The sequence below is a fragment of the Cygnus olor genome, chromosome 5 (genome assembly GCF_009769625.2).
Source record: "Cygnus olor isolate bCygOlo1 chromosome 5, bCygOlo1.pri.v2, whole genome shotgun sequence".
NCBI lineage: Eukaryota > Metazoa > Chordata > Aves > Anseriformes > Anatidae > Cygnus > Cygnus olor.
Genome location: NC_049173.1, coordinates 10,133,329 through 10,154,333, shown reverse-complemented (window position 1 = coordinate 10,154,333; position 21,005 = coordinate 10,133,329). Strand labels below are relative to the sequence as shown.

Genomic DNA, 21,005 nt, shown 5'->3' with positions numbered 1-21,005 from the left:
TCTTAAAGCCTTTAGTTAACATGTGGAAATAGTCTTTAATATTTTTTAATCAAATTAAATTAGCTATTTCATGTGGTCTCTGCCTGCTTTTGTTATTTATATCAAAGCTGCTTTTGAACAGTGTGAGTACAAAACTATACCATAAAATTAACTCTTTACATTGATTACCACTGTCAAGCTTTGAAAACCATTATTTGAAGATGGGAGGGCGGGGAGGACGGACAGGAATAAATGCCTCAAACCCGAGGTACAGGTCCTGAAAACAAGCTCATGTAATGAAGACCATTTCAGTACAAAATAGTGATCGATGATGTTATATAATGGACAGCAAATATTTACAGCCCAGCTGGAGGCTAGCAACAGCCTCCTTAAGGCATTAGGAAATTATCTTTTATTCTGCTCTAGAAGAATCATTTTAGACAGAATTGCTCAGAGGCAATGACTGCAGTGCTGTGGAAGTAAATGGAGTACATTCAAGCCCATATCTAGGTAACTGAGATAAGCATTGTTATTTCCACATTATTTTAATTTGTGTAGAACTTATAAAATATGCTAGGAGTCCCAAACAAAACTGCAGAGAAAAGCAAGTGTCACATGTGTTGTGGGGAAATGTATGCTGTAGTGAGTGGCATATTACAGGAGGGTAAAGGGAAGTTCTCTGCTGAGCAGTGTCTATAAACCCTGTTAAATGCTGATGTTCTAGCCTTTTAATTAAAACAAGCTGGCACTTATGGCTGTATGTAATCAAGAAATGGAAGATTTTATAACATCTCTTTATCCCTTGATATGTGGTGAGGGAAAATATCAGTCTGCCTTTATCCAGGCACATCATCTGTTAGAGGGCAAAGTTTGTCCACTTTTCCCATGCACGTAGCTTTTCATTGCTTGTGTAGCATCTGTGGACATCTGCATTGCCTGTCTGAATCTGCTTCTGAAGCAAACGTAATCATACGCTGTTAGGTGATGAGCACCAATCTTCTACTGGACTGTGTATAATAAAACAACTGTGCATGCATTGTAATGGCATATTTAGCTGAGCAGTGTTGTTCCTTTTGTTGGGCTTCTGCTACTGCGGTTGGTTTCAGGATGCTATTAGAGTATACACTAAACCCACATGAGTCATTCCTGTTCTTAGGCCCTTGTTTCTACTCCCAAGCTTTCTGTTGAGTTGGGATGACAAGTTGTGGTCTATGTAGGGTTAGTTACTCTAAATACTCCTGCTCAACTTCTGTTCTAGACTTGTTTTTTCTCAATTTGTCATTGTGCCATAACTGAGTATCCTCAACAGGCAATGTACTTGGTAAAGGTGAAATTATTAATGTTCTTTACTATTGGTGTAGGCTCAGGTTAAAATATTTTATAGCATCATGTGCAAGCCACTTAGGCAGAAATTCTTCTGTATTTGTCAGAAAACAAAACAAGCCTTTATAAGGAATGCACTTGAATACAAACTTGTGACTCAGGTGTGTTGACTGGCATTTCAGATGTGTACTGGAAAAAAATCTCTTTAAGGGGAAATTGCAGTATTGATCCTAGCTAGTTATTTCTTCTCCATATATAGGCTAACAGAATTCCAGATGTGCTATAAGTTTAATGCTATATTTGCATGCCCATAAGAATATGCTGTCATACCAGTTGACAATGGTTTTGTTAACTGAAGCATTTTATTTCTTGCTTTAAGTGCATCTTAACTGCTCTAAGTTCTCTCTGAAGTCTACTTCATGTTCTAGCAAAAGTTTGAAATCACATTGCTGTTCCTATTTAGGAATTCTGTGTAGCTTATGTATCAAGCTCCATTTGAGTTGCATGTGTAGAGGAGATGGATGCTGCAGAAGTGGTTTGTTTGAGTTTGGGATGCCCAGTTTTCCTTGCAAATACTCACTTAACTGTTGTCTCTCTGTAAGGCCAGTGCTTTAGAATGCCTCCATCTTTGAGGGAGTATTGCTTGGTCCTGTGTTAGAGGTCAGTAAGGGGTGAAGTGCATTGCAAGTCCTTAGATGAAGATCCTAATGAATTTAGCGTATTTGGGCTCTATCCAGCCTTAGGAGTCAATCAGTGAGCATAAATTTTAACAAGATATTTCAGCCTCTGTCTCTTCTGGAAACATTGCTGGCTATAGACAAGTTACAACTGGACGCTGACAGCAACTCCACCCAGTGTATCTCTTGGTGGAGCATCCCCAAGGGCATGTCTGTTGAGAGCATGCTCAGATTCAAGTCTTCTAGGGATTTGTAAAGCTTTGGGGTGAGGTGGCCTTTAAATATGGGTTGCTAGTTTTTAGTCTTACTATGAATTCAGGTATAGTGGACTCAAACAGGCTTTGCTGTTGGTGTCCCCCTCTGTTATGCTCCCAGGAACAGTGTTAGGAGGACAGGATTGCTGGTCATTATTAGGGCTTAAAGTCTTGCAAAGAAATCACATTTCTGCAGAGCAATATGCAATTCTCAGGTAATGAGAATGAACCATTACCGTTTTGTACAGCTCAGCTGGAAGCGGCTTGGTTGCTTGTAGAGGTATCCCCTGAAGAAATCTGAGGATTGTTTGTATACTGTAAGGGAGCACACCATATTACAGCTTTTGACCAGCTTTCAATATATGCGAATCCTCTTGCTGGTTCTTGAAGGCCTTTTACTGAGATCTGTAGTCTCCCACACTGGGAAAATCATGTTTGTTCTGTCAAGTTTTTTTTTAAATTGGAGGCTTCTGGTTTCAGCACACATGCTTCTATTTGGCCTTGAAATTGCACAGTGGCATTTTGCTTTAGGCTTGAATTCTTGCCTGTTTTTATTCCTGCACAAAAACAAGAGAATGTAGTATTAAAATATAGTCAGTTCCTCAGCTGGCATAAATCAGCATAGTTCCGCTGGCTGCCCTAATTTAAATCCAAAATTCATCAAATATTTGGGTCCCAGCATGAATTAAAGTCAAAAGAGAATCCTTAGGTGCCTAAAACTCAAGTCTAATTTTCTAGTGGAAGGGCATCAGCTGCTACCTTGTGCATTCACAACCTCATATTAGCTGCTTATGGCTCAGTTACTGATGTTGGCTGTGAAGCAGGCACTTGGCTTCTCCTTTGGCCAGTGGAGATGAAATGTTGGCTGCTGGCTCACTTGAAAGAGCACAGCTATAAAATGAGGAAATAATAAAACATGATGATTAGGTTAGGGTCACAAAATATTGTAAATAGGAACATATTGGCATTTCTGCTCTTTTTAAAGCTCTTTGTATGTTGGCTAGCCAGCTTCCTGGATGTCTGTGTTGCCTTAACTCTTTGTCCATCTAAGGGTGATGTATAATGGAAAAAAATAAATGACCTTTTATATATTCTAAGGCCCGAAACAACTTTTTTCTTGAAAATGTTTCCTCCCAGACCTTTATCTTATTTTAGCAATGAAGTCTCCTTCCAGCTGTCACCCACAGAAATCTTGGTAGTATATAACATAATGCTGGGGAATTGTAATGAAGAGTACTTGTATTAACATATTTAGATCTGTTTTTTTAACCTTCCACAGGGGTAAGTGTGGTAAACAGCATGGTGGCATTTTTAAAGCCTCAAGCCTTCAGAAGACCTTCAGAAGATCTTGTGGGCTTCAGCAGGAGTTCAATTACTAATGACTTTGAATATCAAATTGTGTGAGGACTGAGGGGTCCAGATAGAGATCAAAACTTGGTATTTAAATAAGCAGGTCTTATAAAAAGAGCAAGATGTTCCTCTGGTTATTAAAACTAGAAAAATCCCTGTCTAGGCACTTAGTCTTGTAACGTGCTTAGTATGTTTGGTATGTTAGTGAATGCCTAAGTGCTCCCTCAGCTCAGAAATAAGGTGCAGTTTCTGAAGTCACCTATATCTAGTCCTTAAGTAAGGTTCATTTGCTGTCCTCACTACAAGTAAGGTTGATTTGTTGTCTTCACTACTGCTTCCAGCCATTCTCCGAACCAGCACGGTTGTTTTGCTCTAGAGTACATGAATAGATGCCTTGTGCAATTCTGTACTATACAATGTTTCTTACATTTACAGCCATATCCAATGGAAAATATATGTTAATAATTGGTTACTATGTAGAGGCTGGCTTGTTTGCTAGTGCTTAAATTTCAGAAGCAAAGCAAGGTAGTTGTGAACTATGTTCCTATAAAGTAACAAGCAAAACCTGTGTCACTCTCGAACAGCAGTTTCTGCTATTACTGAAGTCTGGTGAATGTTGCGCATAATTTAAAATCAAGGCTCCTGGATGAAAAACATGTGAAAATGGCACAAAAAAGCCAAAAGCAGTAGTCAAGATCTAGCTATGATCACAATGAGTTACAACACCCCAATTTTCTCTGAGTACTTCTGGCTGGTAAGCAGTATCTATAGCTGCCCTAAGCAGTTGTACAGTCAGCTACTGTACAATGACAAAGACAATGGGGGCTGTAACAAAGGCAAATCCATGGCAGCCTGACCACTGAAGTAGACCCAAGACCCACAAGGGGTTGTCCCCATTAGGGAGCTGGGTACCAGCCTGATAGGGCTCTGAGTGCCTGTGGCAATTGCCAGCAATGAGGCAAGCACCTGCTCTTGTGAACTGTAATAGAAAATGCTGACATCCAAAATCTAAAGCTGCCTGGGGCTGGGTTTTAGCCCTTTTGTTCCATAGCATGGCTGTCAAATATAGGCAATCTGGTAGTGACAAGGGGCTGTGCCCTGGGCTGAGGGTGGGCGAGGGGCAAGAATAAGTAGAAGTGCAGGTCTGGCCCACTGCACTATACCTGTCTTATGTATATGGGTTTCAAAGGAAGGTTGAGTCAGAGGGCATAGAGCTTTAATCCAGAGTCTTATATGAATTACTTTGCAATATGTGAAAGACTTCAAGCAAAAGCTGGGAAGTATTTTCTACCACAAGCCTCTCTGCAAACAAGCTCATTACCATGGAGTTCACATTCATCCATGTATACTTTTTCCTGAGCTTTTACTAGCTGGTCTTTTGTCATCTTTGAAAAGTTTTTTTTTCTTTTCCTTTAGCTGCTGCATGGAAACACCTGGAGAATTATGAAAGGATACAGGCACTTGTGACGCATCCAGAAACACTTGGCAGGTTTGGCCAGGAAAGCTAAGCTGCCTTGGAGCTTGGTGCACCAGTCAGTACCTATCCAACTGTGCTTGGGGCAGAGGGGTAAAAATCTTTGCGGCTACAGACTGAAGGAACATGCTGCATGAAGCCTCATTAGTCTGTTACTGGGACACAATAGCTTCACAAGCCATGAGATGCTCTTTTGCTGATTCCCAGATTCCCACCTAGGAACGTCCACTTGTATGCAATTCCACCAGGTCTGTGGCCTAACAGATGGTTCTAACTAATGAAGAGAGTCCTTTTAATTAGTCCGTCTAAAGACATTTATTCACACTGGTGGGCGCTCCCAATAAAGTTTCAGTGACTAGGATCTGTGTTGCTGGCTTCCAGCAGTCACCATCTGTTTGGTGGCAGAAACTGGCCACGATATCACTGCTTGCGTTTCCCACTTCAGTGGGCTGGAAACTGGTTTGCGTGGGGGGAAAGGTCTCCCGGTTACTGCCTACAGCAGTCTGAAAGCTGTGGTATCCCTGCTTCCAGACCTAGGATTACAACAGCTTATCCTGCTATCTCTAACAGCAGTTTCGGAAAACAGCTTTAGAAGTCATGCTCATTTCCTCCGGCAGCATTTTTTTAATATTTGAGAAAACCTTCAGTGTGTTTGCAAAGGCTCTTTCATAGGCTGTTGGCCTGTTTCTTAATTGAATATTGAAAATTTCTCCATTTTTAATGACTGTTACAAAATCTAAAATAATTAGAATTAGGAATGTCATGCCAGTGATGCTTATTCTGGGAGTACAAGAGTTTGCATGCTGAAGAAAGCTTGCTGGCTGCATATTAAAGGGAACCACTTAATGGCAACATTCAATTAAAAATTAGGAGGGATGATAGGGAGTTGGAGCAGTACAATAGAAGATATACAAGGCTTTATCACCCATGACTAGTTTTATTTGTCTTCTGCATACTGACAAACTAATTCAGTTAGGAAGATAATTAAACCAGGGAAAAATTACAAAATTTCTTGGAGAAGAAACAGAGGCTAATGATGAGACAGGAACTGTAAGAATGCAGCATCCTTCAGGATAATACCAGCTATAAATATTTACATATTCAACTTAGAGCTCTTCCCTGTATTCCTCCCAGCCTCTCTCTGCTCCCAAACCCTTCCCAAGATCTAACTCTGTATTTCTTCAAACTTTAATTTTTCAGGTCTGTGTTTAATGAAACCTTTTTGCAGTTTATTGAACTTCAAGAAGAGAGCGGAACAATTAGGTCTGATAGTATTTAATAAAAGACTTAGCACTGTGAAAACTTGACAAAGTCAAAAGTCTGAACTGCTGACCTTCCACCTTCCAAGTCAGTGTGTCTGCCATCTTCCTTACTCTTTCTCTCAGACCTAAATAAAGGTATACACCATTTGTCTTGTTTCTGTGCCTTCATTTTAATGTCCTTCAGCTTTTGCGATGTAAAAACAAAGGCGAGGATTCAATGACACTTCTGTAAGATGTATAGCTTCAAAAATCTGTATAACCATGAAATGAGATTTGGGAGTCTTGCCATAGAAGTCAGAGGCAATATCTGGTAGTAGCAGTGGTGCCTGTTTTGTATTAATATATTTATTTTGATTTTTTTCCCCCTGTCAGGCACCCACATACATGTATTATGACAAAGGAGGCATTGCTGGCAGCATCTTCCAACTATGGGGAGTTTCATGGGGCAAAAACATAAGTGTTTGAGAGCTTAGTAATGAGTGATAGACTGGCTGGTGGGCTGAGTGCAAGTAGAAGCTAGGTGAGAAATGACATGTAAGAGCTGTAAAATGTTTAGGTACATTAATGGAAAATCTCTATTAAACCAGAGAAGAGACCTCTCGTTCAGAAAATAGTAAAAATAAAATGGGAGAACTTAAAACAAAATATACAGTAGAATGCTCTTTGTGTAGCATCTGCTGCTACCCACCACCTGAGAACTCGCTTGGCTTTGTGTCCTATGATCTTTTTCAGAATAATCTTGTTCTATACATAAAAATCTGCTAATGATACTACGCTGTACCAAGGATTGGTGTCTGATAGGTGCCAGTCTGCATTTATGTATGCCGAGATAGTTGAAGGTAATGACATCTTAAATGGCTAAAAGCCAAATTCAGCAGAAGGTATGTGCACCTTGGGCTAATGCTCAGAAATGACCTATGGCAACCATGTAACACTGACCAAAGGTGGTCCTGTGGCTCTTGCGTGGAATTAAGATCTTTCAGAGGATATCATTGTTAATGATTAGGAAGGAGAATGCAAGAATAATTTTGACATGGTCAAAAATACTTTTGGAGGACTGGATTCAAGGTGGAGGTGTTAGGCCTGACAGCTGTCTTCACGTGAGCTTTAGCTAGGAAGAACTGGACTTTCTTTGAGAAGGGCTGTAGAGAAGTCCAGGCTAATGCGGTTGAACATATTAGCACTTTGTTGTTGAAACCGTAAGGGTTCATGAGACTATATTCACCTGAATGAAGTATTTTATCTGGAATGCTTTTCCAGCTCAAGATTGAATTTTGGGAGAAAGGAGGTGAAGTGGTGCTGACTCCCTCAGCACAACAGGAAAAACATTAACTTGGGATCTGGGCGATATTTTAAATCTCCGGTTAATTAGGTAGACTGAGGTTTTTCCCATATGAATATCTTTGCAAGACTTATTGTCTACTGAGATAGACATCTCTCTCTCTCTCTGGTTTTAATAAAAGTATCAAACAATCTTGGTTTTATCTCACTGTGAAACAAACAAACAAAAAAGGCAAAGCTCAGTAAACTTCATGGCATGGGAAGACTGATTCTTATCCAGTTCTACATCAGGCAGACTAGACAGAATAGTTAATGTTAAGCTGGTGACTGGATAGTCAACTGAAGTGGAAGGTGTATTTTGTAAAGAGTTTAATTATAACTGAAGGGTAAAAACTGCTAGAGACATTCATAAGAAAAGAAATGAGATGAAAATGGGTGTGGGAGTGGTAGGTGTTTACTGAGGAAGCAATGGGTAGAAAATCAGGAAGCTGAGAAACATCTGTGTGAGATGGAACTGAAAGTGAGTTGCAGGTGATGAGTGCAGGCAGAACTGGTTTGAACAAGATCCAATGAAGAGCAGCCTGTGATGGCACGAGGAGAAGATGCTTGTTCTAGATGCTAAAGATGCACAGCAGAAGACAATAGCTCTGGTTTGAAGACATGGCAGTCCAAAGGCCGTGATAGTGGGAATCTTCTGATAAGCTTTGTTTTAGACCCTTAGGCTTCTGGTGTATCATCTAAAATAGAACTTTCATTTTATTTTATTGTGTGAAAGGCAAAGGAACTAGAAGATTCAGCTGTTGAAGTTGTTAATGTTTTTGCTGTTGTTGCTTCATTTCTGTTGCATTTCTTGGACCATTTGTCCTTGCTGTCGTGTCTACTTTATATGAGCATACTTGGTGTTTCTAAATAACCTATGTTGCCTAGAATGCAGAGGCTATTGGTTCAGGTGAATTTGAGGTTTCCTTTCCTGAGCAGACTTACACAAGATTAAATGAAATTGGAATGTAGTTTAGATCTCTCAAGCATGAAGCTCCCTTTGCAAAATTCCCCATTGAGAATAATTTGTTTCTAAGCCATTTAAAAGGCAACTCCAGCATTGAAGCAGATTATTGTTTTAATGCTGGTAGTAATTAACAACCCTGTGGAGGATTCCCTTTGTCCAAAGGGCAGGTGTAGCAAACAATCCTGATCTTTGCTCATGCTGCCTCTGGTATGTTGGGATGAGTTTGCAGGTTCTTCTCCTAGAGTAAATTGCTTTTGTCACCTATGGCCATAAAGCTGGTTTCTACACAACATATGCTTAGAATACCTGGCCAAGTTAATGCTCGTGTTCCATACACTCAGATTTTCTCTGTTGCTCTTAGTAGTTGAGCTTTGAAGATTACAGTGGCTTGGGAAGGTTTTGGTTGAAAGTACCTGCTGTAAGGAAGATCTGAAGAGGAAAAAGGAGCATGCAGTGTTCTCAACAGATCTTCAGCAAAGGCACAGCAATGCATGTTTGTTCAGGTGCATGGAATATCAGGCAAGGATTCAACTCTGTTCATTTAACTGCTTTGAATGGTGGAAGATGTAATTTCTGATGGTCTTATAAATGTAAATGCCTTCAACAGGATGTCTTGAGCAGCTGTCAGAGCAATGACTTGTAGTAATGAAGATTTCTGGATTTTTCTTCTGAGATTCACCGAAGTCCCGTCATGCTCAAGTATGCAAGTCTGTGCTTTTGAAAATGCTGCCTCTGGATCAGATAACAGAGATAAATCTTTGTCAGAGAACAAATTCAGAAGATTGACAATGAATTTTGCTTGACAGAAGAGCAAAATGTATCTTTTCTCATGTGAACTGAAGCTGGATTAAAAATTCAGTTTCCTGGAAAAGCCTAACTTTCACTCTGAGACTGAAAATGAGTGAAAAGGTCATTGTGGGCTTTGTCAAATCTGCCATAAAAAATGTAATTGAAATCCATAACTTAATGCGGAATAACATTTCTTGACAGAAATTGCTTGGTCAGAACTTCTCTGAGTAGAGAAGTTCATTGCAGCCTATGTACTTTTAGTTTTTTACTTTGTTTTTGGTTTGTTTGTTTAAAGTTTTCCAAATAATTAAATTCCTCTGTGAAGGAGCATAGACTGACAATATATAGAACAAAAAGAGAAGAGGAGAGAATCTGAGAAAGGGTTGCTGAGAGCAATGGAAAAGAATTGTAAGCACAACCCAGATTGAAAAATAATTCAAAGATGTCTTTTCTTTTTTAGCTGTCTTCATCTGTGTTACCTTTCCATTTTCTTTTTTTGTAAATTGAGTATAATTGTGTCTTTCATTTTCCTGCAGATGTTCTGCACAGCAAGACAAGCTTGTTGGGTCTGTTGCATTCTGCCCAGAGAACATTGCTAATATGCAGCTGTGCACAAACAGCTGGGCAGTCTGGCTGAAAACATTTTGAACGTGAGCATGTGAATCCCTTTTCCTAGCTGTGCCTGGCATAGATGTGTGGTGCATTCTATGGGCCACCACTTCCGTGGCATGAGCAACGGAGGACTTTGTCTTCTTGTTTCTGCTTTACATTTTTGTTTGCTAATTTTTTTTCTCCTCCCCAGACTCTTTGAGTAAGTCTGGAGTGTGCATGAGCTTTTATTTTTGGGATGGAGGAGTAGGGGGAGAAATAGAAGCTTCTTGTTCTCAGCACGGGCATTGAGTACTCTCTGACCAGCACGTACAGCCTCACACACTTGATGGTGTGCTAAAACCTTGATGTGATACACTAGAAACTAAATACATCCACCTTATTATAGAAATGCATCATGTGCCTTACTTGCTTTTTATGCTGCCTTCTTTAAATATCCCCTTATACTCCTCAGCTATTCCTCAGCCTCTCCCAATTTCACCTCTTCTCATTCTTAGTGTTATTTAAGACTTTATAAGCATCGGAAGCTTCTAGTGTTGTTTGTTTGTTTGTCATTCCAAGCAGTTCAATATTGTGTATCCCATGGTACTGTTTACTGAAACTGCAGTAGATCTATATGCCTTAAACCCGTTTAATGGATTTTATTTGTATGTTAGATCCAGAATCTGGGTGCTTGGTTGCATGGAGCACTTGGTGAAGACCATCCTTTCTCGAGCTGCGCTATAAGAGTTATCAGCTTTGTTTTGTGGGACATTTTGGCTTAAGTTAAGCACACTTATGCTTGTTCAGGATCTGGCAATAGATATGCCAGTGGCTTTCTTCTGGTCTTGTGAAAAGCATTTGGAATCTTTCTGCTTATCTTGACCGGACATGTCCTAGAGAGATCATGTGTATTTTCTTCTTCTAGTAGGATTTGATCCAGCTGCTACCAAGCTTGGGGGAAAGTTTCCTGTTGACTGGGAGAACTGTGCCTCTCACTGGAGTAGGGTGTTTTTTGTTGGTTTCTTTTTTTTTTTTTTTTTAAATCCATTTGCCCACTGCATTTTAGTTTAATGCTATGCTATTGTATAACTACTCATTTCCAGTTTGTTTGAGGTGGTTGTGGCTAATGAGAATTCTGAGGTTAGATTCCTGGCAATATTTCAGCATGGTATAACATCTGCTTTTTCTGTCTTTTTTTCTCATCTGTTTCCAGGTCTTTAATAATCTCCTAATTATGCAGTTTATAGTTGTACTGGCTTGTGTGCTGGTAGGGAAATGTAGTGACTGAAAATCAGAAACCTTTAAAGGTTTTTTTAAAGCACCTTTGAAGGTTTCTGGTTTTCCTTGCTATTGTAGGGGTGCAAAACCGTAAATGGTTAAAGCCACTGGCTTCCTGTTTAATTCATTACACCCTGAGCTCTAAAATGGCTAATAATCTAATTAGGTAGGCAAAGAAAGAGTTGCCTTTAGCAAGGTCTGCTAGTACACCCATGCAGGAGAGCAGAAAACAATATGCTTACTCTGCTTATGGTTTTATTTGGCCAGGTGTGAGCCAGATGTGAATGCGTATGACTGTCTAGGATAGTGTGCTAGTAAGCCCTTTTTCTTGACTACTGCCAGCTTATTTTGGCTGGACACAGACTGGAGGCTATGGGAGCAGAAGACACGCAGGCTTACTTAGCTATAGTCAAGAAAAGGAGCTTTCCTACTGATGGAGACACCAAGTAAGCTTTGTTGAGGGGATAATATGTGAAATGCAGCAGGCTATGACTAGCAGCAGGGACTGCTATATATGAGGTACATCTTGGGCTTCCCCAGGGCTTTGCATATTAACCTTTGGTTTGCCCTGTTTCCACACATGTTCTTAGCAGTAATTACTTTCTGCTGGGTTCTAAGATCTGAAGACTGTATCAAAGGCTGTGAGAGAACTTTATTTTCCTCCCTTCTTTGGATATATTCTGTAGCTCTCTCTACCTTAGAAGTCCTTGTCCATTGCTGTCCCCTGGGTAAAAACACCAAGGAGTTTATGTGAATGGGACAACTTCCTACTTTGTTCTTCTAATTATTCCCATTTATTTGGTTATGCACTGGGCGATGTTAGAGGCTCATACAATAAATGTCTTCCTTCAATGCACAGGGAGATATTGTTGGTTGAAAATTTTGAATATTTCAAACGTGAGAAATGCAGCCTCAAAAGCCAGTTTAGTCTTGCCTTAAATGATCAACATAGGTAACTGGAAATAAAATTTCATTCTTAGAATTCAGACCTGTGCTTGGCATAGTTTGATGCTTGTCTGTCCTCTAATATCGCTGTTAATTTACTGTGTTGGTACTCAACTTGTGAAGTGATTGTTTTAATGAGCCAGAAGCATTTGGAGTCATAGAAAGGAAAAAGATTGCTCACTTCCCTGTGACTTGGAGCTTAGTTTTATCTGCAAGAGCTGCACTGTTGGTGGCTACTTGGGTCACCTAATATGAAAAAACAGAGGCAAGATAGATATGCAGTCTGTGTTTAGTAAACACAGATTTCCTGTGTTTACTGAAAAGACCAGGAAATTTAAGAGATGAATGGGTATTTTGTTGTTTCTGTCAAGAAAATACTTCTTGTGCAATTACAATAGTTTTTTTCATGCTAAGAAAATAAAGTACTGTCAGCCCAACATTTATGGAATTTCTTGGCTGTAGGAGAAACTTTAACATCAACAACTACAGGCCTTGTTTTTTTTATGTTAAGGCTGACTCTCCATAGCTAGCTCAGCTGACTCTCAGAAGGGTGGCAACCACGGTTCGTTGTGCGATGTTACTTAATCGCTGTTTCCAACTTGAGTTTCCAACTTGAACCTACAATCAAACCCCAAAAAGCTGTGTTTTGGATCCAGAGGTTTGAATCAACACTCGGTCCTTTCCTCCTAAATCAGGGAATGGAGGGTTGGCACTAATGTGAAGTTGCAATTCATAGCTAATTTAATGCTTGCAGTTCCTCAACAGTTGGATATCAGTTACACTGGAATTTTATGTGGAAAGGCTCTATAGAGGCCCTTCTGTGTTAGTAAGGTTATTTTTTGGCAGATGTTTAGAGTAAGATGAGCTTTATCTGGTTAAAGCAATTGGATTGGTGGCAGTCTAGTAACTTGCTTGAGATTCTGTTGTAGGACAAAATGCTAGAGACCAGTCTGGACTCCTGCGCCTTTTTAGGCAAAAACACTTAAAGTTATAGAAGCGTGTCTTTTTGTTTTATTAATGGAGTAGGGTTTAATCCTGCTTGACCTGTGAAAATCTGAAGAGAGTCTTACATGTGTTAGTAACATCCAGATTGGATTAGTGTAATTCTTTGTTTGTAGTTCTGCCAGCATCATCATTCAGAAATTACCGCTTCAAAACACAGTAATGAGAACGATCTCTGGCGCTGCAGAAATCAGCAAGCTAAACAATCCAGACGTCTCTCTTCAGAGGCTCCCAGCTATAACAAAATTGGCTGGAACATCTGTTTTCTGTCTTAAACTCTTTAATGATTAGGTTCCTAATTGTTTGACTGGGTGTCTTGTGTAAGCAGAGACCCAGCCATTTTTTAGCTAATGCTGGACTTCTGGCACTAAACAGCAATACTGAATAGATACAATACAATCAATTTATATGAAGTGCTTTTTTAGTAATGCCTCCTTTGCTGTGAAATTTTGTGTGAGTTTTTGTTAAATTGGTTTCTTGCTGGTTGGAACTAGTATAGCTCTTCAGCTAAATGGTAACGTTGCAGAGTCTGGGATTTCTGTTTTACAGTGTTAGTCCTGCTTTGGAATATCTTCTAGAGATATGTGATATCTATGGACTCAGTCACAGAGGGCATGGTTTGGTGTTCCTCACAGAGCACATGAAGACTAAAGAGAATATTTCTGTTCTGTTCATTGCTTTGTACTTCTGCAAAGAACAAAAGCAAATCTCTAACCACATGCTTCACTAGAGCATAAGAAAATGTTCAAATGCTTTCCTGCATACTTTCTGGAATTAGGTTGTATTGAAGCTTTTATGCTCTTCCAAGTCAAATGGGATTTCTACATATTGTTTTGTGTGGTTCCCTCCTAACAGGAGCTTGGTCCTGAGGAATGTTTTCTGAGCATTCTCACATTCATTGCATCTTTGCAGGTTAGCACCAAGTCTAAAAGGTTCATTTTCTGAATGTAAAATCAGCTGCCAAGGAAAAATTAATGGCATGTGCCTGTGTTTTCCAAATCAGTTCCACCCCTACAAACTGACTTTTTCTCCATGGCTGTCTTTTCGAACAACTGATGTCAGAGGGTAGATGAAAAGTGAGCTTATGGAAAAGTTAATTTAGTCTCAATGTACCCTCACTATTCCCATTGTCAGTATCATTGCACATGACATACAATAAAACAGGTCTGCAGAAGTTTTTAACTTTTTCAGATTTAAAGTCATCGGTGGCTGTTCTGAGCAAAGACAATGTTGCCCCTTTTGCTTTTAGACAAGAGGCAACAGAGATTGACAACACTGGGAGTTTCTGCCAGGCTATTTATTCCCTCTCACGTGGGGTTAATCAAGCCACCGTTATGGCAGCAGTTACCAATGTAAGTACACTCCTACTTTCCTATTTCCAACACATTATCGCAGCAGTGAAACCGGAAGAGTGTGAGTTCTGCTGTCTGCTGCTACTTTTGATGTTGCTTCTGTGAGATTTTTTTGACACAACTACCAAATACTCCTCCTTTGTGGATTAATCTTCTGTCACCCAGTTTAGTCTCATTCATAGATTAGTGCTTAAGTCTTTTCTGTAACTCATGTGGATCAGAAAAGTGATTTTGTTAAATGTATTTTTTTAAATAGTACTGATGTTCTAAAGTGGTTTTCACAGAAAGACAAATTGGAAATTTGAGTGGTGGAGGAGACGCAAGCAAATTTCATCAGCAAAATAATTTACTGATGCCGTTCATCCCGTAACATCGTGCTTTTAATTCAGTGTGCTAAAATGCTGTGTAGAAAAGCTAAGAATTTCTGTAGGAGGTTTATCTATAACTTCTGCTTATGGAAGAAGCTTCTTCAAAAGGCTTGAAGTGTGTTGCCTTTACACGTGTTTGGAAATTTAAAATGAAGTATTCTATTATTGGAAAGTGTAAATGCATCCAAACAGAAGCTTGACCACAGAATAGACTAACTTCAGTGATACTTCCCTTGGTTTAGTTTTTGCGAGAACTGGAGAGAGTGTGAACCATATCAAAATGCCCTCATATTTAGGAGAAACAAGTTTAGAAATGCAATAATTTCAGGGAAGAGACTAGAGCCTGATCATCCTCATGAGTTACTATGGAGCAACAGGTTCCTCAGCTAATTTATAGTAGTCTTCATATTTATGTGTATGGCTTATCTTAGATAACTTGAATTTGTGTAGCCCAAAGGCTGAAATCATAGATATTTCTAATAGCTAATAGTTTGCCGTTTGGGGAAGGTTGGAGACAGATGGAAACAGGTTACTGAACATACAACAGGTCACAATAACTACTTGTATGCATGTCTCAGGACTGAAGGAAGCATGAACTAATTTAACTAAAGCAAATGCTACTGGATGAGCTTTTGCTTGCTACAAGATGTTCCTCCAAAGCACCATTTCCAAAGTAAACTCTGCACTTGACATCTGGTCTTGCACCCAACATCGGTGCCTGTGTGGCATGTCTGGGTTGCTTACATTTACATGACAGTGAAGGTGCTATATGCATCTCTGGATCCAGTGCACGACACACTGATGAGTAGATGAGATGCAAGAAATCAAGGCTTAAGATGATTGTACAAAATCTTCCCTGAGATGGGAACTTGCTGAAGCACAAAACTGAGATAGATTTCCTGTGGTGGTACACTATCATTCTGTCTCCCAGTGCAGTGAAGTACTGTAAATAAGCTACTGTAAAGAGCAGAAAAGAGAGGTTAGAAAAAACGTGTGGCTGTGTATGAATGGAGCTTCCTTGCACATCTTAAGCTCTTTATTTTGTGGCTGATTTTCTTTAAACATGTGATACGTGTTTGCTAGCCTTTATTTAAAATTCTATTCCCCTAAATGATGTTAAAATGTGGCAACAATTCAGTTGGGAAATGTACAGTACAATTTCTTTCCTTTTACAGGTTAAGAGGTCCTTACCTAATGTTTCTAACAGTTTGTCTGCTAGGTTCTCACTCACTCAGACCGTGCTTTTTATTTCAAGAGAAATTGCAACAGATTTAATGAAGGGAACATTTTGAAACCAATTTTCAGTGTTCTTTTCCTAACGGGATTAAACTGTTAATGTAAATGTTCACAATAAAGCAATACTTGCACATATGATGAAACTCAAGAGCCAATCATTCTCTGGTATTCACACACTTGGAAGTGAGTTGATCGAAATTTGTGCACCCTTCATGTGCCCCTGCCTTTTCTCTCAATTTGTCACACTACTGAGAGCATGGAATAGAAATTCCATTGGATTTTAACTGATTTAGCCCCTGCAGTTAGATTATAGTGAACCTTAATTTGGGTGTTAGGTGGGGTTTGCATCAAGGTACAAATTCAAAAGATATATTATCATGGTATTGGGTTCTAGAAACACCTATGCATTTCTATGAATGACGGAGAAAGGGGATGCTTTCTTCCTTTGGTTGTGGAGTATAGACACCATAAATTTTCTTCCCATTAGAAGTATGAATCTGTCAATATAAGGGAACAAAAAAAATATACTCCTGGCTAGAGACAGACCACACATTTGTAGTGTTTTTTCATGGGAGACTAAAATGTTCTGACCAAAATCCTAAATGTAGTGCTGGATTTTGAGCTTCTTGCTTTTTGTGCTAAGAAGTTCTGTCCCACATGAACTGCTCTGGTGTCTGACAGGGAATGGTAAGGAGGCTTGTTGGTCTTCAACAGCCTGTCATTTTTGAATGAATGAACATTTTAAGGGGTGTGATATCTAGCTAACTGATCAGGAAAAGTCTATAATTTTGAGACATGGAATACAAAACTGACTCTGGCAAGCATCTATACTGAAAGACGGGAATGGATTTCTCAAGGGATTTGCATTGTGTCCCATAAACCAGAGGTGGTATGGGGAGTAGTTGATGATGAAAAGACTGGTGGTAGTTATATACCCCTAGGGCAGTTCACAAAAATTATCTGTGAAATGTTTGTACAGACAAGAGAAGCACCAAGGAGAAGGCTTGGAGATTGATCACGAGGGATTTGAATCACTCCAATATTGATTGGAGTAATAACCATGCAAAATCCAAGGAAGACAGGCTTTTAGAGCTACTCTAGTGTAGCACTGCCTTTATAATGCAATTTGTTGAACGGTCAATATAGCCAGAGGATATTTTGGACCTAATCCTTGGAAATGAATCAAGTGCTTTATGATTTAATAAGGTTGGAAAATAGGCACTGCTTGTATTTGAGTAAAACCTTCTAGTGCTATCATCCAATTTGAAATACTTGTTAAGAGAGAGCGCTAGATGAAGCAACATGAAAGTGACTTTGAGAGACTGTAAAATGCCCTGAGGTATTTTGATTAGAACTCATCAGTTTACAGCAAAGAGTGGGACGGCAGCTGGGGGGATTGCAGCTGACATTCATCCCAGTTGTACTGAGTGAGTGTGTGGGCAAAAGGGCACCAGATACTGTTGTGGGATCACGGCTCACAGCAGGATGTAAGCAACAAGTGAGCAGCTTTCAATGTACAGCTGACTGTATAAACGAATCCCTTTTAAAGACAATAAGAGTAAATATGAATACTGAATCTAAAGAGCCATGCTGTACATTCTAACCTGAGGTCAAGGGTTTTCCAAATATACTGACAGGGCTGTGCAGGTATGCAGAGGGCTGATTCCCTGGGGAGCTGGGGACAGAGCTGAAGATGGAGAATGAAGAAACAGCTGATGTTTTTTATTTGAAAAGGCCAAAAAACTTACTTGTTTTTGTCTTTGGAGAGAAAGAAGAGAAGAAATGTGGATCTGACCAGTAGAGGGGTGAATTTGTTTGCTTAAATGTGATGGGGCAAATTTAGACAAGTATACAGGCCACATAGCAGGGGACGTGCTAATCAAATATTGATATTCAAATATATGATATTCTTCTGAGTTGAGGAGAGGGGAGGAGAAACCTTTTCAGTATTAAAGGAAGAAAGGGCAACAGAAAGCCCTCTAGCTGAGCAAGGTTGGTATGTTTGTCTTTTCTACAGCTTGAGAAGCAACACAAAATCCATTGAATTTTAATATCATACAGAAACTGATTTTGCGTCCCTTGAGCGAGCAAGGAGCAGGGCATATTGCACCACTTCAACGCTTTTCCCCTGTTCTAAGGAATGACACCCTAGGAAACTTCCTGAGCCTTTGTGCAGGCTAATGAGCCTGTGTGTACCTCTGTGTCTGTAGGGGAAAAGGTTTGACCAGTCTTTCTGCTTTTCTCTTGAGTGATTCAGGAAAGAATAAAGCACATGATCCTGCTTATTCCTATGTTTGTAGACACATGGTCAAAGCAGCCTTGGGCTGGTGTAAGAGGATTTGTAATCCTTTGTGTGAATGTACAGCACGTGGTAACTGCCAGAGATCACCTCATTTAACATGGACTGTGTAGTAAGTGGAGAGATACTGCAAGCTGTGGTGAGGGGGAAGGAGGACCACCTGCAATGCACTGACTTGCAGGTAGTCTGAAAATGAGTTTAGATTCATCTAGCTAGTTTTTAGACTTTAATAAACCTGGGAAGTTCCATGGATGTTATGGCTTACTCTATGAAAACTAATCTGACTGTAAAATATTTGAAGAAAGGACATTTTCTTTCTAATGTCAAGAAATTTCTAATGTCAAGGTCGCCCTGCTCATTTAATACAACTAAAACAGACAGGATTGCTGGTCAGGTAAAGTCCTGCTTATGTTAGCTGTCAATAGAGTAAATCAAAACAACCCCAGAAGAGTTGTTTGGCGTGTTCAGTACAAAACAACATTTTGGTAGCAATGCGAGAAAGTTTACTGGTTTTACCAGTACCAACCTCTCCGAAGGCACCTGTTACATATGCACACTTCACTAGTCAACAGGCATGAGTACAGGGAGGGGAGCACTTTGAAATTTTAAGCTTAAAATGCTTTCGCTACAGATAGGAAGATAATGCTCCCCATCTCCTCCCTGCAACTTCTGAAACTTATAAGAGCCTTTCCAGTTCAGCATCCCTTGGAACCTCTCTAATTTGCTTGCGCTAACCCTTTAAACTTTATGTACACTGTAGGGAAATGCTATCTTTTATTTGTTGAACATAAAAGGCTGGTTACATAAAGCATATTTTTCCATTAGATCTCATGACTGCTACCTGATTTTTATCTTAGGCTAGTGGAAAAATGTGCTTTCTTGGGCAATGGAGCAAAGTAGGGAGTATGTATTGAAGGGAGCAGTCATGCTGTACCGACCAGGAAATAGTATTTGGTGGGCCAGCTGTAGAATCTCCCTGAGGCCAACAGCTTGGTTTATGACTGTAAAATAAAATAACAGGCAAATGGATACTGGCATCAACCTGTGGAACCACAGAATATAGCTAAAGAAGTGATTACTCCTATACCAAGTACAATTTACCTGTTTTTATGTGTTATCTTCAAATTGGGTCACACTTTGCTGGGGAAAGATGCAATGATTTTTGAGAGGATGAAAAGATAGTAATCTGCATGATACCCGGTCTTGACTCTCTTTTGAGGGTAGACTCACTAAGAATTTGGTTTATTTTTATTAACTGTACCAGGAACTTGTGTTTTTAAACATTTCTTGTTGCATAGTTTATTTGCTGTAATTTGTTGTTTAAATGACAGCTAACACATAGTTTGATATTATTCAGTCAGGTCTTTATTTGTGGTTACAAGAAAGCAAGCTGTACTGAGTTAATTTAAAAGATGCCGCAGGAAACTGAAGCGTGTAGAGACCTCACTCATGTCTTAATAATGACTAATCATGGGCCACTGAAGAAAAGCTCAGGTTCTGCAAGTGTTTTGACAGTGTCCTATGCTTATGTCAAGCCCTGTCAGCCTCAGCTGTATCAGAGCGCAGCAGTCCAGTAATGTGCTTACAGTGGCAAGGTGCATATACACAGAGAATAATGGATATGTCAGGCTGGAAAGGGCTTCCAAAGGAAGCTGAGCCTAATGCTCTGCACTGACACAGGATGTATCTCTTCCACAGCAGTTAAACAAAAAACAACTCTGGGGACTTGTAGGGACAACACAGGAGACTGCATGACCTCTGTGGGCAGCCCTGTTCTAATGCACACCAACTTTACTGGTTGAAAGTTTTTCCTGTACCTCAGACTGAATCTTTTAGATGCAATTAAGCTGATTCTTCTTTTTTTACACTAGTAAATACATTAAGATAATGGAATAATTGACCCTCTTTTCCTTAATGTATTTTTTCCTGGAAGGCTTGAGAAGGGGGTTGTGTTTGGTTAAAGCACGTAGATGAAATATGTCAGAGAAAAGCAGTGAAAGTAACTTAGTGACTGCAATTCTTGTTCATTTCATACTTGAAAATAGTTGTTTTGTCATGGTATTCTTTATGCTAGTCGTCAGTTTCACTAATGGAGCAAAGTAAAGTGGTCGGCTTGCACACAATTTTGTAATTACATATGGGAATATTATGTTGACAAACAAGAACTTATTGCTCTGCCAGCATTGTGAAGTACCATCTAGTCTTCACAGCGACGCATTTATAAAGCATGTTGTATTTTCACAGCATTTCATTTTTGCATGACTAATTGCATATTAAAAGTTACAATGGCAATTTGTTTCTCTTGAAAGATGCTGCCCACATCTCTCACCTCATATATTGATTCGTCTGGAGATGGTTAATGAAAGGAGACCATTTGAGGCACAGTTTCATACCAAAGATCATCTTCAGGATTGGTGGTAGGAATATAAATAATTGCAAGACTTGTGTTTTCTTTTTTTCAGAAAAAAAACACAAGCAAACAAAAAAAACAACAAAAAAAACAACCTTGTTTTGCTAAAAAATAATGTGATAAACACAC

The 21,005-nt window shown here is 39.5% G+C and overlaps 1 long non-coding RNA gene across 3 annotated transcripts in view; it reads left to right on the top strand.

The window, feature by feature from the left end:
- LOC121071063 overlaps positions 1-21,005 on the top strand; it is a 114,642-nt gene that overhangs the window by 19,591 nt on the left and 74,046 nt on the right. For all 3 annotated transcript variants that reach the window (XR_005820359.1, XR_005820358.1, XR_005820357.1), the window contains exon 3: positions 14,461-14,563. This is a non-coding gene — a long non-coding RNA (uncharacterized LOC121071063). The remainder of the gene's footprint in view (positions 1-14,460; positions 14,564-21,005) is intronic.